This window comes from Pholcus phalangioides, unplaced genomic scaffold (assembly GCF_987345545.1).
Source record: "Pholcus phalangioides strain wild (caught in Gottingen) unplaced genomic scaffold, Ppha-v1.0 ptg000008l_1, whole genome shotgun sequence".
NCBI classification, from domain to species: domain Eukaryota; kingdom Metazoa; phylum Arthropoda; class Arachnida; order Araneae; family Pholcidae; genus Pholcus; species Pholcus phalangioides.
This window is the reverse complement of record NW_028301601.1, coordinates 37,561,556-37,577,876: the sequence shown is the minus strand read 5'-3', so window position 1 is coordinate 37,577,876 and position 16,321 is coordinate 37,561,556. Positions and strand designations below refer to the sequence as shown.

The following is a 16,321-nucleotide window of genomic DNA, read 5'->3' as shown; positions in this document are numbered from 1 at the left end:
GGTCTGGGGCTGTAATACCAAAAACAATAATGGGCTAATCACCAGAGCCGCGACTAGATGCTTGGTTAACCGGTACAAGCAAGCATTTTGGCACCCCGAGTAATAAGGGGTAAAAAGAGATATTTGCGCCTCCTCTAGTCTGAGGCACCAGACACGCCTGCTACCCTTTTAAATGCGGCCCTGTATCACACGGGGCAACCGTGCAATATTTTTTGCAAGTAATTTTTTGCGAGAGAGAGGCAAAGAGAGATTTCGGTTTCTCACTTGTCCAGTGCATAAATCACCAGAACCCTCTCGAACTTCCCTAATTTAGGCGTTAGAAGGGTTTGATTCTATGTTGCAGCTTTGAGAATGGGCAAGTCTAGAGAAAATATACAGGATCTTTTTTCTCTCCACAAAAGTTTTGCTGCATCTCTTCTAAACAAAAGATTCAGAAAAGGAAGTAAAAAGAAAAAGAATCATGAAAATTGATTTAAATCTGAATTTGGCCATAAAAGGTTAATAAAAAAATATAACCCCAAAAGAAATGAAAATATGACTCATCAATAAGAGCTGTTATGTGGAAAAATTTATCTGGCATAATCAAGAGTGGTGAAATAACTCTGAACCAAAAAACCGGGCAGTTTCTTTAAAAGCGAGACGTATGGTCAAGCACAGTTTGTAGAAAACTATGGTTTACGGCTTTGAAGTAGTTTTTTTTTTACACTATTCTGGGGAGCCGGTGAAAAACTTGGTCGCAGTGAGGGAACCAGAGGTGGCAAAAGTTTGAAAATTACTGTGCTAAATCATAAGTGTGACGCCCCCTACCCCAGCAGGTCGCGACCCACACTTTGGGAACCACTGTATTAGGGTAATAGACGTGGAGAAAGAAAAATCTTTTAAGATAGTCGTATCCAAGGGGCGGCAAAATTTCTAGGATCGGCCCTGAAAAAAATAAAGATTATTTTCAAATAATCCCATTTAAAACTGTTTTGCAGATAATCAAGATGGTATACAGGTTCGAGCAGAAGGTTCAGCATTTTTGGCAGAAGGATAAAACCAACGTCTCTTCATTCCTCAAGATTCCATAAGTTGTAATGCAAACTTACTAAAAATTCGCATGCGCGAATTACACGTTACCGCAATTAATAGGCAGGAAATTACGGTAATTAACAAGCTTCTCGGGAGTCGTTTCTACATTCGGTCAGTATAATAATTCTTCAATAGTTAATGAACACGTACTTTATTACTGCCCTTCATAAATCTGATGGAAGAATGGGTTCCCAAAGTGCGCGTCGCGGCTCCTAAGGGCATCACCACCCTAAACCAGAAGCATCGCAGCGAGCATTTGATATTGATGTGTACTGTGCCTGTTCAGTGATTTGAATTGGTTCTTCACTAGACTATCGGGGAGCAGCGAATCAACTTTGACTGAGACAAGGGAGTCGCGAATAGCATAAGTTTGAAAACTACATATTGATATACAGGGCATATTGATTTTCAGGTTGAAAAAAATAAATAAAACTAAAAAAACCACGTATAGTAATTTACTTTTTTTTTTTAAATTCCCGATATTAATTTCTTTCGCAAAGACGATGAGACGCACATGGAATATATTTCGTGATTCATCTTTATTTTTCTTTTACCAGTTTATAACAAATGTCCTTTAGGTTATACGCTTTGGTGTTCCTCGTGGGACAAGCATAGTGAAGTGCTGAGTCTTGTTCTTTGCTGCACTCAACACGTTCGCATTTTTTTCTTCCAGAAAACCACACGCATCACTGCTTCTGAGAAATATATGTTTTCACACACATATTTTTTTTCCCCCTCGTTCAAGAAAAAATAGTGAACAGAACATCCCTTAAAGGAAAGAAGTCCAAAAATCACCACACTGCATGCCTTCCTTCATCCTCACTCAATCTGAGTGTCCATTAAAAGTACTTATTCTATTTTTCCAAATATACAAACATGCTCAAGAGAAAGAGCCAAATAAAAATATATATACAATAAAAAACACTCACAAGTAAAATGTTTACCTGTTGCAAGTGGTAAGGGAACTTTCGCAGCTTGTAAAGCAAATCACACAAGGGAGGCATCAATAATAATGTGCTGGTCGCAGTTTTTTTGTTTTCCCTTTGTTTTATTTTACGAGCGCGTTTTTTGACATACTCCCTAAACTTGAAGAATCACGCCACCATTTGCAGACGGTGTTTAAGAGATATTTATTACGCTGTCCAAAATGTTCTTGTGTTGGAGAAGAAAAAACACTACATTCGATTAACTTTCCTTCTCACCATTTTTAGCAGAGAGGAAAAAGATTAAGACACCATTGAACTTGAAAGAAACTTTCTCCCATAAAAGATACAGCAATAAAATAAAGACGAATACTACTCACTACAAATAATACTAGATGCATTTCAACTGCCTTAGACCCCTTTCACACTAGCACATATTTGCGGACGTTTCGCCCGCATCTTTAAAGGCTGATTTTGTTTTCATCCAGTGAACGCCACACGTGGATAATGTTGTTTAATAAAAGTATTTAATTTTAAAAGTTAAAAAATTAAAAGATTAACCCATTTTTGACCGCTCCTCAAATTCATGACCAAATTGCACAATTTTTTTTATATATATGATAACTGGTTACTTAAATAACATGTTTGAGAAGTTTAAAAAAATTTTATATTAAATTTAGCATGTTTTTCTTTGTAATTAATGCAAATTTACAATTAATAAACTTTTTGATTAATATAAATTAACTTAATTTAATTAAAATAACTATAGTCTGTTTCAGGTTAACTTTGCAGTGAAGGGAAGCTACGAGGGAACCGCATCACTCATTGCTATGGGAACGAAAGCCTCTTAACTGAAGTATCGATGCGCGCCCTTGGTCGATTTTCCCGCCAATCTCGCTGAGAAAAATCTTTTTTAGGTGTAACGTAATGCGTGTAAAAAAATTGCACAGTAAGTTTGTAATAATTATAAACGTTCAGAAATTAAAGTGAGTTTTCTGAAATCATTTTTTTGTAATTGAAAATGTTTTAAAATTTAGAAAAAATAATTATCTTATATCAGCGTGTCACTTACTCTCCATTGATGTGCCGTAAGTAACACTAAAAATTTCGAAAAGCATATAGCAATATTTTTCTGCAATATTTCCCTTCCCTCAGCTGAAATGTATTTATAAAAAAAATTCCAAACTATAAAATATGAAAGCAACGTATAATTTTAAAATACTGTATGTTAAGATTTGTTTTTTCAATTTATACAGAAAAAATGACGTTAAATAAAATTTTTGAAGCCAATCAAAAAAGTTAATTAATTAAGAACAAGCAAATTAACTCTGTTTTCACGTGTAAATGCAGGAATAGCGCCAAATAATAATATAATGATACGGACAACTTAAGAATTTTTTTACTCACTTTTCTTGCCGAAATTTTCTTCGCTCACTTTCCCCACCCTCTTCCCCGAACGGTATACGTCAATGCCACTTGTTTTTACGACAGTTTGTCTTTTGTTACGGTTGATGTGCTGCTCATGGTTATTACGGACAATTCTTATCGAGTTTAGTTTACAGTGAGTATTCAAAAACCAAAAATATAGTATTCAGGAATGGAAGAACACTTTTTAGCGTGGCTATCTCTGGTGAAAAGATAGATACAACTGTCACATAAAAGATGAAAGCCTAAACCACTGTGGGCCCCCTCTCTCACTTATTTCATCTGAAGAGACTCTAAAGACAAGGGGCATTTGGAGAAAAGGGTGGCCCCTGCTGTGGGTGGAAGATGGCGTTAAGACGCGACTCGCGTCAACGCTCTCCGTGATCGGAAACCACTACAATTCCATAAACCCCATGGCAAAAAATAAATAATTTAAAAAAAAAGGAGGACCTAAAACCAAAACTTAGAGGCACCCATAAAGAGCCTCTCACAATAGTATCGGCACTGTCGTGGAAGAGAAACACTTCCTGTAATCTATGAGTGAATATCCGAATTCACTGAAGGCTATTTTAGGGAGAAAATAAAACTCATTGAATATTCGTGTTCATGTAAGCCTATAACTGCATGTAAAACTGAATGAAAAATTGTATCGCTATGGAAAATTCAATCAAATAAACGATATAAAAAATATATATACGGTATATAATTGTGTAACGAAAAAAACACGAGTGGTATTGGCGGGGAAAATTTTTAGGATATCGCGCCAGAATGTTGTTGCCGTTGCTATGGATTTTTGATAATGGTAACCAATATTTTTTCTAATTTAAAAACTTTAAACAAATAAACATTGGTTCGAAACGATGCTTTTTTAATATTTTTTTTCAAAATCATAGAAAAAATTGAAATATTCTGCACAAAGGACCCTCGTAAACCTCCGATATATGGGAACTATATTTTGCGGCGAAGGAATACACTCTACCTTTCTCTTCACTGCAAAGTTAACCTGAAACGGACTATAGCAGTTATTATATTAGCAAACCTGATGTATCATGTGACAAAAAAAATTTAAGAAAAAAACATTTTTTCTGTTTTAAAAAAAATTATTTCCGTTAATGGTGATGGGAAAAAATAACTCCAGATCGAAAATTAGGGTAAATTAGGTAATTTCCGAAAATTTAATTTTTGAGAAGCCATTAAATTTATTTGTAAACAAACTTTAAAAAATACTATAGCACTGATTGGACCTTTTAATTTCCAAAAATGTTAATTTCATACAAAATGTGAATAAAAATTTATTGAAAATTTTTTTAACAAAGCATTGCGCAAACGCAACCAACGTGTCAAAAATGGGTTAAAAATTAAAAAATAAATATTTAAATATTCATAGAGTTATATTTTTTTTAAAAATTTTAAATATTAAAAATTTAAAAGAAAAAAATTCAAAAATTTTAAATTACATTTAAAAGTTATTAAAGTATTTAGTCAATTATATTATTATCGTAATGAATTACAGAACGGATTATCATTTTACGTGTTATATAGATCGCAAATTTTATAGTGGGTTTCTTTTCTTTCAGAAATAAAATTTCATTCCCAACAACGGCTACATTTTCATGGTCCCGTCAGTGGCCATTGTTGGCAAGTTTTATTGTATAAAATTGTAAAGAATGGACAAATTTCAGTTTCTATATCTCCTTTATCTCAGAAGGAAACGGAGGGATAGACGTATGTGGGTACATCATTTTGATGAACAGGGACCTTCATATGGTGTTTTTAAGTATTTACGGCAAATAATTAAAAAAATTCCATGCAAAATCACCTTTTAAAAGTAGCTAAAGATGCGGGCGAATTCCACCCGGACCCGCTCCGCATAACCTAATGTACAAAACCTGTATGTGCGGACGCGGAGCCCGCACTTAGGTTTTGACACATGCGAACGACGTCCGGACCCACACGAACACTTCGAAGTTGCAGGTGCATTCCGCATCGTCTGAAAGGCTCCGTATATACCAATTGTTAAAACTTCTTCCGGACCCGCGTCCGAATCCGCTCCGTGTGAAAGGGTCCTTATTGGCAATCTCAGGCATTACGATAGCCCTGCATGTAGGAAATCTTCTGGGACAAGATTTTCACGGACCTCTACGCCAAGACTTCAATAGAGTCCAAATAAACTACTTGGGTCTTACAGAAATGATCGACATAAGCCCTCTCACGTCGTAAACAAACTCCACACTTCAGCAAAACACCGAAAAATAGACACCAGGTGTTGTTAGCTATGCGGAATGTACAATGGCGCTAACAGCTGGTGACCGATTAAGGAGAGTGGTCATTCTTCCCGTCGCCATCATTGCAAGCATACACAAAAAAGACGGAAGGTGGTTTTTTTGGAAGTGATTTCAGGAGGTGATACCCCCCCCCCCAATCGTATATGGTGTCGCAGCAGAGAGCAACAGGGCTACAACGGTAAAATCTTCAAACATTACACTTCACTCATAGTTCGAAAAATACGTGGCAGATGGCAGCACTATACAAGCATTACACAGAAACAAGTTTCACGTTAGGTTCACAACACGGACACGCATATCCCAACATGCACCAATTCGTTAGAAGTTCCGCAGAGGAATATGGACGAGGTAAATGTGTGGTTTAGTAGTAGATACAAAGCACCGTCAAGGTGAACTGTGTTCCGCTTGTTGGCCAAGTTCAACAGTGGACAGGAAAATGCAGCCAAAGATGTGAGCACCATCACCACCCACAAGACGACCTTCAACATCGCGTACAGCTGCTAATGTCGACGCTGTGTTGAGTTTTATTATTGTGAACAGGCGCATAACATTTGATGAACTACACAAAGTAACAGGACTCGCTCGAGGAACATTACTGTCGATTATTCACAAAAATTTTGTGCGAGGTCAACGACTGCAATGTGACAGGGAATTGCAGGCTATTGTCCACAGATGGTGCAAAAACACACCCACACAAGGGCGTAGCCAGGGGGGGGGGGGGACTTGGGGGTCTGGTCCCCCCCCCCCCCGAAATGTGAGAAAATGACCGAAAAAAGGGAAAAAGATGGCCAAATCTGTTGTTCTGTCACTTTGGTCCCCCCCCCCCCCCCGAACGAAATTTCTGGCTACGCCCCTGCACCCACAGTATGGTTTGCCTCAAGGCGGTGGCAAAATTTTGCCACGCGCGACTCCCTTGTTTGAGTAAACGTTTATCCGGGCTTCGCAGAATAATCTGATAAAAAAACACACTTCAAAGCATCAAACAGACAGACATACGCCAATATCGACAGCTCGCCGCAACATCCCTAGGAGGCACACCGTACTTTTATAACTATTGTTCTATGGATAAAATAACAAATTTTATTTTTATCAATGCTATCACCTTCTCTATTTATTTGGTTTGTCCCAGAAGCCACATTTCCAACAAACTTGCTCCAACAGTCTATTATTCCGCGAGCAATTACTGAATAACTTGATATTGTATCTTGGATATCCATATCGTCGGAGCGAAACCATGTTGTAAGAATGCCGTGCTATGTGGAGGTTACCCGTACATCAACATGTTAAATGAAATAAAATGAGCATTGAAGAAAAATTATGCATCGCTCATATCCAACACGCGCTCTCATATAAGATCTTTAACACCAATTTTTGCAAAATGGCGTATGTATAAATAGATTAAAAACAAAGACTTCGATAAAATTAACTCCTTCGCCACAGGACAAAATATTTGCACACATTCATTACTCGCCAGAGATAAACAATTATATTTGCAGAATATTCCACTTACAGAAGTAGTAAACCCAGGAGCAACATCATTGGGAAATCTGCTATCGTAAAAGCATTCCCATATCCAACATTATTCGGGAAACATCGGTGCAATTATTCGGGAAACAACCGGGTAACAAAACAATGTAACCTGTTGTAAAACAAAGGGCCCGGCTGATCTTTCATTCTGTAAGTCGCGCAACCTACGTACATAAACACATTGACGATGTCCCCTCCAACCATGATATGGGGGCAAAAGTTTATGATGATAGAAATACAAAAATGAAGGAGGGTGATGTCGGAAAGGAGGAGTGATATCACGCCAGAACTTCCTTCTTCGCTTCTGAAATATATTTACGACCGCAACAAATCCCAGCGAACGCGTTCCGAAAATTAAACTTTTCTGCGTTAAATTTCGTTCGGAACGAATGTCGGTGTAGGCAACGGGGGTTGTCGGGTCGCTGCACAACGGTTCTACGCCTGAAGCTGGCGTCTAGCTTTTATTCGAAAAGAACACTGAGAGATTAGTAGGTATAAGAAAAATTTAAATGCCAGAAATGGACTTTCGTATGTAAATTAGACAGAAGTAAGGAAAAGTTTATTAAGGCAATGAAAAATAAACGCAAATCACATGATTTGGTGAATTCGCGCTATGAACAAGCACTTAATTAGCACCAATAAATTTCATATAAATTGTTTCTCAAAAAAAAAAGTTGGAGAGGGAAAAAAAATTTTAGCCTTCAAAATTTAGTCAATCAATGCAGTATAATTTACCACATCATTAATGTTTTTGTTTATAATTAAATCGAATAAAAGGACTTCAAATGAATTCTTCCATGTTGACTTAAAGTTTATGGTCAGTTTTTGATCAATACCATACCCCATGGCCTCCCACAAGAATGGGGCTGACAAGGTTCCAGCCCTGGGTCCTGGTATAGTTACCATCATTTTTTTTCCCCCATGCCATAAATTCACTATAGAAGAGTCTGGCCTGAACTGTCTGGCCTAGAGAGACCCAGATCCAGGCCATGGCACACACACACACACACAAGTGATCTTATATTTAAACTTTCCATATTATGCAGTTTGTAGGAAAAAGGCAAGAAAAACTTTTTCCATTCAAGCTTCTTCCCTTGCACACAAAACTGACAATAGATATAATTTTGGAAAATGGGTGCCTGTGGATTATTTACAGTCGGAACCAACTGACTACGAGTAGTTCTTTTTCAGAGAAAATGCTTATTAAATCCGTTTTCAAGTAAAAAAGAAGAAAGAAATTAAATGCTTATAGCGATTATATGCAGGGAGCATAGCTAATTCATGACACCGCAAATGGCTGGTGAACCATTGATCCAAGAGGCATACTCCCAATTCAAAAAAGCATCCAAATAACGTGTGACCCTCAGATACATCATTCGTATTGAAGGGGTGTAAGGTGCAAAATAAAAAATCACCTTTTTACAGACACCCTGTGCTCAAAACCCAATTAGAAAGTTATTACCCTGACTCTCCTAAGGCCAACAAAAGAAATTCCACATTTCTATGTGCAATATTCACTGAAACATTTGAATTCAAAAAATGGAGAAAAATTGAAAAAAAAAAACAGCAAAAATTGGGGGGAGGATATTTTCCTTTAGTTTATGCTGTCTTTTCTCCAATTTTTCTCAATTTTTTTAATTTAAATATCTCAGAGCATCAGAGCATATATTGCACTTAGAAATGCAGAATTTCTTTTGTTGGATTCAGGAGAGACAGGGCATCAACTTCTAATTGGGTTTTTGAGCACAGGGTGTTAATATAGATAGTTAATTTTTTATTTGAATAACCATACAATCACTTGCAATATGAATGACATATCTGAGGTCCATGCATTATTTGGATACTTTTTCCTAATTGGAAGTATGCCTCCAAGATCAACGATTCGTCAGTAATTTACGATTTTAAGAGTTAGCAATGTACCATGTATAAGATTATATTGGATATTCGATTTAAAATAAATAAATTTTATCTTGTTCTAGTACCTTGATGATTTTTTAACTTTGGCAGTGAAAACTAAGCTTTTGAGCATTTTATCTCCAAAAAACAACGAACACAATATATGAAAAGGGAAAAATTATGTTAATGATCCTCACACTCAAACAACAAATGTAAAGGGGGATAAACCTTTTTTTGAACCATTTGATTGACTGTCATTTTTTGTTATATAAAGTGCATTATATACATATTATGAGAGCTATAAAATTGACTTGAAAAGGGTTTAGGTAATTGAGTAATTGTCACAAAAGTACTTCAAAAAACTCTAACCATCCATTTCCCCCCCCCCCCCGTACAAACAGCGGGATATCAGATTTAGTCCTGTGCGGTTTAACATTTTTGTTCCGCCCACTCTTGAATGCTTCTTTTGTAAGAGAGGAAAAAGAAAGGTGTGTACTCTCGTAAAAGGATTTAAACTAAGTACACAATACTTGGCTTTTTGTGTGTGGACTCATCCTTTTTCCATTCCTCGCCTCACATATTTTTCACTTTTCCAGTAAAGATCTGGGCTAAATGGAACTGAGTACACGAGCGCTGATTTGAAGAACAATCAAATTATTTTACTTAAAAATTTGAATAAACTTACCATATTCCCACGCATTGGCCGGCATAGCGTAAAACTTGAGGGGCACCGGTTTTTTTAATGTTGTGGTCTTGGCCGAAAGCGGCCAAGACCACAACAAAAGTGAGATTATAAAAGGATCACACCATGCAATCAGCTGAATCAATGGATTTTTTTAATATAAAGTTGATATCTTTTTTTTTCTAAATCACTCTTCCTCATTTTCAAAAATCAGTTTTCTTTAAATGTTAATTTGTCTTGTTCTTCCTCAGGAATTAATTGAATCTATGCATTATCTTGTGTTCATAAAACTTTGAAAAGGAAGTATTTTGCTTACATAGTTCCTGAATTTTATAAATCTTTGCCATCTGATATAAATCCAACTGTCAGCCTTCATTCATACACATGTATAGAAGACTAATCAAATCTTACCTCCTTTCAATTATAGTACCGACAATGAACAACATTTCTGATTCTCTCTGAGGTGTTTTATTTCCTTCTTCCTTCCCCCTCATTAACACCCTCTTTCGTAATCTACATTATGATACATACCTATACAACTTAAATTTCTTTATTACAACTTATGTTTACTGAAATTTCCAATTATATGCATAGATATATTCACCTTGTTTGTTTTACTCTAATGCACCTTCGGCTCTCTACCTCATTTATTTCATTATTGAATTGGTTTTTTAATTGTACCAACACTGTTTGTTTCAAAATTTTTAATGATTTATTAATTTTTTATTTATTTATCATTCTCTTTCATAACATACACACTTATTCATTCTAATATTAAATATTCAACTGTTATACTTTTCACTAACATCCAGTAAGATATACATATCCAAGGAGCCATCATTGTTTTCCTCATAACAAATAAGAAATAAATAAAAAATAAAGATATTCAAGAATTTTCCCAAAATCTGTGAATCGAATTTATTGCCATGCCAGAAAATACTGGTATTTTCAGCATGCTGGTCTCCCTCACTGTTTCCGGCATGCCAGCTAATGTGGGGGAGTATGGTAATTATTTTACTAAGAAATTAGTTTTTCTCGCTGATTGAATTCAATTACTGTGGTCCATTTTACATCCAGGAGCTGAACCATTTTTGATCGTTAAATTTCTTACTAAGTACATTATCGTGTAAATAAAGTTATGTTAGGTTGTTTGACCTCAAGACCTGTCAGACCTTTCCATTGTGTGGACCATGGTGCTATTGGAAGAGCGAGCGTAGCCAGAAATTTTTTGCAGGTAAGGGGAAAGGGAACTGACAGTGTAGTAAACTTAATCAAAAGATTCCATAATATATAAGTAAAATTCTAGCATTTACGGGAATGACTGGCAGTGGTGGTGAGCCAAGAGGTGCAGTGAGTGCTTGAGCACCTATAGTATTCTGTACTACTGATCTGAGCACCCTCAACATTCACTCAGGGACACGCATATCCCAACATGTATTATTTCATTAGAAGTTCCACAGAAGAATATGGACAAGGTACATAAGAACCTTTTAGGTAGGGCATTTGTTATTCTTGAAAGTATAAGACTTCTTTATACTTTCTGAAAATTCCTCTTCATTTACAAAAGGATTAAGGTTTTTTTGAACTGACTATTCAAGAGGTGGTTTTCAAACGTCTATACCTGCTAAGTTAATTAAAAACTGTCTCCCCACGAAGAGGCAGAAGCCATTTTGTCATTTTCAACACCCAGTGTGGTTGCGATTACAATGGTCATTTCGTGGAGAAAGAAGAGGGGCATATATATATTAAGCCAGCTTAGTGATTCTTTATGGGGGGAAAGCAAGGCAGTATATTTACAGCCAGGACCATTTGGAAGACGAAAAGTTCACCTGTAAAAATATGGCTGGACCGTTTGGAACTTCACACGTAAATATACACACCGGACCGCCGGTTGGTTAAATCTGAGCTACCATAAAAAAAAAATGCTTGCTAAAAGTGACAGAATTGCTGTACAATTAATAAAGTACCAAACAAAATGCATTAATTTTCTTGTTAAATCCAGACCCTTGCTAAAAGTGGGCTCATTATAAGCTGGTCTGACTATATATCAATAGATCAAAAAGAAAAGGGTTACACAACTTTTTTCCCCATGAGAAAAAGTTTCCTGATCACTAACATAATTTTGCAGTCTTTACTTTAAATCAGTGGTTCGCAACCTCTTTTTACTCACTGAGCACTTTTTGGTATATAATTTCTATGGAGGAGCCCTGTTTGACTCGAGAAGCCATTTTTGTGAAAAAAAATTTATGGTGGAACCCTGTAAGCCTTTTTTTTTATTTACTTACCAAATTTACTGATTTATTTTATTTCCCTTGAGTGGCTGTGGAGCCACTGGGAAGTGCACACCAGTGTTCCACGGAGCCCTGAGCACAGGGTTCAGAACCGCTGCTTTAAATCAGTTTCTCAAACTTTTTGTTCTATTGCCCTCCAACTAAAGAGCCAACCCTATACAAAATCCAAAGCTTCTACCACTGGGCCAATATTGCCCACTTTGAGAAACACTGCTTTAAATCAATCTAGATTTATGGAGGAAAAATGAAACAAAAATTCTTCAGTCTGTGCAAGAACTTTCGTTTGCCATTACCATAACAAAGATCTTAATAGCATGTCATCTTTTTTAAAAACATTCACACATTTCTCTAAGTGAATTCTATAATTCTTATCCTGCCCAGTACTTCTTTACGTTAAAAAATGTCACAGAAATAAAAAAAACACTTTTGTTAATAATTCTAATAATGTGAATTCTCTAAAATTCTATCAATACACGAGCCCACAAAAATCCTGCAAATTTATCAGTATTAAAAAAATGTTCATAAAAACTGGTTGGTAAGCACAAATATCCACACAACAACTGGAACAAATTTCTATAATGGCCAAAGTTACATTAAAACAGAATAATTATAAGATTCATTCAACTTTGAAAATTTGGAACATCAGAATGATAAATTATATGAGGCCATTTTGTCAACAAAACCGATTGATCAAGTTAAAGAGGAGACATCACTTATTTATTGCATCAAGAAATCACATTAGTTGTCAACATACTATCACATTAATTGCTCAGATTGGGCAGTTTAAGGACTAAAAGAACCTGTTCAGTTCCATGGATATTCAACAATTATACTTCATCATATTTGCCATTTCTTATTTTCTTACCCATAAAAAATTGTAACTACAAATTTATACATTAACACTCATAATACAGTTTACATTTTATTATTGTGAAACCTCTATGTAATGATTTTCGAAGGACTCTGGAGAAAGCTATCGTTGCAAAAGATTTATCATTTTAGATAGAATCTCATGTAGTTTGCTGTAATAAAGCCATGGCTTATATAACTTTAAAACTTGATTTTTTAGCCCCTTGTAGCTAATTCAAGCCATGTCCATCCGATAATTTTTTACCTTCAAATTTCGACATTAACTCATCGACAATAACATATTTCAGAAAAATGCATCAAAAATATGAAATTTTTTTTCGCTCAAGTTTTGTAGCTGCCTTTATACATACAGGGTGCAGAGGTAACAGGGTATATGGTACTTTACAGGGAAACCATTGATCCTAAGGCATACTTCCAGTTAGGAAAAATATCCAAATAACATATAGTATTGAGATATGCCATTCATGTTGCAAGGGGTTGCATAGTTATTAAAATAAAATTAATTAGAAAGTTATTGTCCTGTCTCTTTTGATGCCAACTAAAAAAAATCCACATTTCTCAGTGAAATATTTGCAGATATTTGAATTAAAAAAATGGAGGAAAGTTGGAAAAAAAGCATTAAATGTAGATAAAATGGTTTTCTCGCATTTAATGCTGTTTTTTCCCCAACTTTCCTCCTATGTATAGGGTTCATGGTTGTATAGGTGTGTATTAAAATTTAAAAAAAATTTATACCGCCCCATGTACCCAGATATCCAATTACGATATCCAAACTTGTTGCTCTGTCTTTCCTAATGCCAACTAAAAAAAATTCCATGTTTCTAAGTACAATTCTCACCAAGATGTTCAAATTCAAAAAATGGGAGGGAAGTTGCGAAAAAACAGCATTGAATGCAGGAAAACCATTTTACTTGCATTTAATGCTTTTTTTTTTCCAACTTTCCTCCGTTTTTCAAATTTAAATATCTCATTGAATATTGCACTTAGAAACATGGAATTTTTTAGTTGGCATTAGAAAAGACAGAGCAACAAGTTTTTAATTGGATTTATGGACACATGGAGACAGTAGAAAAATTAATTTTTTAATTTTAATAACTATACAACCCCTTGCAATATGAATCACATACCTCAGTACTACACGTTATTTGGATACTTTTTCTAATTGAAAGTATGCCTCTAGGACCAACGGTTCGCCAGCAAGATGCCATAAGCCCTGTTACCTATGACCCTGTATATTTGCTGCCCACACCCTTTATCCTCTACTGAAATGAAAAATTTGAATCAGCATTGCCACCTATTATGAAAATAGTGAATTAGGTATTATTGTCTATTAAAAAAAGAAAAACTCAGTTCAGGCTTCACGGAATGGAAACACTAATTTTGCTTCTGCTCAAACTCAGTTTGGGGAATCAAATACTACTACAGTGGACTCTCGGTAACTCGACACCCCAAAAGTATCGACAAACATGTCGACTTAAGCAGATGTCGAGTTAGCGGGGTTTCACTCTAAATTTTTGTCCGATCGTTTGTGTACGTAATTATATACATTCTAACAATTGTATTAAATAAAATGCTAATTCTCATTAATTTTTTTAATTTGGGGTTATTTCAAAATAGAATCAAAACGTATAAAAAAATTTACCTCCTGAAAAATAATCAAGTATATTTGCTTGTTTTTCTTTCCGAAGAGAAAACAAAATTTTTTCTACAATATTCAGTTTATACTGCGATTGTTCGGCTTTTTCCTGTAGGAAATGACGTATCACATCTAGAGTTTTTAGTCAATCATGGGGAGATGGTGCAGCTTATAGACTAAAGATATAATTAAAGATTAATTATTCTAACTCTGTGGTGCAGCTACTTCTTCATTGCAGCTACTTTCTGTGTGATTCTATTTCTTCGAAACATAAAGCACCTGCTTTGGGTAATTGATTCTAGAATATCGTCGTTTGCTAAAAGTCCTGAAGTTACAAGATCAGAGTCAATACACGCAAATTCATCGTCGATACAATCACCCATAGTGCTATTTATGCTTTCTTCACACTTAATCTGGGAGGAATCTTCACAGTAGAAATAATCTTTTATTTTAATTAATTAATTTCATTTGGAGAAATAATCATTCTCTAGACTCAGTACAAAAACCAACATGACAGAAGCAGTTCCGAATCGTGGCACTCGTGCCTGAGTTCCAAGCAGAATCAATCATTTCAACTGTATTTAAAACAGAAATTTTTGCATCCATTCTAACATCCACAAATTCACAAATTTTTTGTCTGTAATTTTCTGTAAAAAGTTTTCATACTTAGGGTGATTCCTAATTTCCTTGATTGAGATTTTTTGCGAAATCTTTCACTTTCCTTGAATTATTGGTCCTAATAATGGGATTGAGTGAGATTGAGGGATTTGAACCACGTAAGAGTTGCTTCCTCTACATCGCTGAATTCTGATTTCTTCTGCGTTTCTGCTTGGTTTATAAGAAGATTCAAATGCTGAAAAAGATTTCCCTCATTTTTAGCAAATGTTGAAATGGGTTCCGTGCAACTCCATATTCTTCGGCGAGTTCACTTTGAGTTTTCCTGATTCTAGTTTTTTGAAAATTTCAACTTTTGATTTTAAAATTAAAGTATGAAGTTCATGTGGAGCCATTGCATTCACGGCCGTCGATACTCACAATGATAACCAAATGACATATTCAGCCTCTAACCAGGCTTTAGCTCTTTTTCTTTTACTCCTTTTCCAAGAAATCGTGAAACCGAGTTCCACCAAAAGCATTCTTCGCAACAGACAAAAATATCAAAACTTACAACAGATAAGATTTTTATCCCTATTGGATGTTGAAATCGTCAACATCCAATAGGGATCACATCACACTTAAGGGTTCATCCGCCCTTTTGACCATGAAAAGAATGAAGAACCTGTCCTGGAAAGGCCACTAAAATTATAGGCCAGCTTCAAACATTAATTCTTCACATGAACACTCCCACCCATAGCGCAAAAAAGGAACCCATCATATAGAACAAAGAAACAAAGGATTATCGAAGTACCCACGGACAACGTCAAAAAATTCTTAGAATGATAAAACATGGGCAATTGTAAAAACTAGTTGTAGTAAAGGGACAAAAGTCGTAGTCGACTTTTAGTAGATTTAAGCCAAACATGTGTCGAGTTAGAGAGTTTCCCCTTCATTGAAATTAGTATTGGGACAACCAAGGGAATAATAGATGTAGAGTTATCCACGTGTCGAGTTACAGAGAGTCTACTGTATTAAACCTCACATGCACGTCGTCCACATTCCTCTGCGGAATTTTGAATGAATTGGTACATGATGGAATGTGTGTGTGTATGTGTTGT

At 35.6% G+C, this 16,321-nt stretch overlaps 1 protein-coding gene across 1 annotated transcript in view; it reads right to left on the bottom strand.

Moving 5' to 3' along the window:
* Nucleotides 1–16,321, bottom strand: part of mib1 (E3 ubiquitin-protein ligase mind bomb 1) — a 135,383-nt gene that overhangs the window by 92,391 nt on the left and 26,671 nt on the right. The window lies entirely within an intron of this gene.